Here is a 1780-nt window from a genome sequence, read left to right on the forward strand (position 1 = left end):
ACTTTGGTAAAGAGAACTTATCAGGCTTCTAACATTATCTCCTCTATTTATTGGGATCCCAGGAAGAATGGGGTCAAGATTTTACATGCAAACATTTCATCAGTCCTGGAAAACACTGTAAAGTACTTGTTTTCATCATCTTGTCCTTGATATCTTCCATTAGGAATTTCTGTTACATTATTATATCCCTGCCTTATCTAGGGCCACACCACATTCTGAAAATTTCTCCAAATTACCAAAAATTTCCTGATCCAAGTGCCATTCCTAAGAGCCTTTCTTTCTGATAAAAAATCTGATAAATAAATTTTGTGGAATGAAGTTGAAATATATACATTTAAATTCAGAATGGCTAAATATCTAAATTTTTTTCAAAAACAAACTTTATTCTGAAATGATCATTACTATCTTTGGTGGCTTCATACTGTGTCATGTTAGTTAAGTAGACATTGTGTTTGCCAGTAGACTTTGCCTATGTGGTTCTGGATTATGGCTGGTCACAAGAGAAATATTCATAAGAGTTAGAAGATAGAGGTGACATAGTAGCAAGGTTTACACTTAAGATATCAGCTACTAGTGCCATCACTGATCTGTAGCTCACCTTGTTGGTAGGAGACAAGCCAGGCCTCAGCTCTTCCAACTCCTGCGATGTAGGCTCTTCTGAGTTTTCAAGCCCTAGGCTGGATGTGTGTTTGTATTTTTATGGTGAAGATACCAGTGTTACCAAACTAGAGGGGTTTGTTTGCTTGCACATATCAAAGCCCAATAAGACTCAAACAGAAGTTTGCAACAAAGAAAGTAAAGCTTTATTTAAGAAAATGACACCAAGCCTATATACACGGGTAATTTAACATCTAAGGCCTGGCTCCCCCATAGCCTCTAGGACAGTGGTTCTCAACCTTCTGGCCCTTTAAATACAGTTCCTCATGTTGTGATCTAACCATAAAATTATTTTCATTGATACTTCATAACTGTAATGTTGCTACTGTTATGAATCATAATGTAAGTATCTGATATGCAGGATGGTCTTAGGCGACCCCTGAGAAAGGGTCGTACAACCGCCAAAGGGATCGCAACCCACAGGTTGAGAACTGCTGCTCTAGGGGCTAGATTATTTAGGGGGGAAATCATTAGTCATGGTGATTGAGGATGCTGAGGTCATGGGCTCCACTGATTGGTTGGGGCCAGGGTAGGGAATAGTTGATCATTGCATCAGGTCCTGATGTCAGCAATGCTTCATTCTGTCTAGTTTCCTGAAGGTAGGTTTCGTCCAGTTTTATGAGCCTGGGACTAAAACACAACTGAGGTCAACATGTTATCTTCAGTTTGACTGAACCTCTGTTCCTTGGATCAACAGATCTGAGGCTTTATTCTTAAGACAGCTTGACACTGACTAGAACCTAAAGTTCTAAGGCCTTAATGATTACAGGAATGGAAGGGCAGTGTGTGCAAAAGTGTAAGGATCTGATTAAAAGGAAGCAAGTAAATCATAGTGCTATTAGACTGGACAAAACTAACTTGAATTAAGGAAAGCGTCCTATTAAAGAAATGAAGTTCTGTGAATCTGCACCAGAATCTCCAGTCACCACATCATGAGGACTGGAGGTAGTGACCTTCAGATGTAAGTTCCACTTTGTCCTCATGGGTTCTAGTTGATCCTTGAAGACGGTAGTTCGTCCTTGCTCTTCCCAACTTCATGTTCTGATCTTCTCCATTGCCAGCCCAGCTGATGCAGAGTTCCTTCAGGCCCAGCACCTGGCTTAAACTGCTCCCATAATTGCAC

The sequence above is a fragment of the Myotis nattereri genome, assembly GCF_964212035.1.
Source record: "Myotis nattereri genome assembly, chromosome: 7".
Lineage (NCBI taxonomy): Eukaryota > Metazoa > Chordata > Mammalia > Chiroptera > Vespertilionidae > Myotis > Myotis nattereri.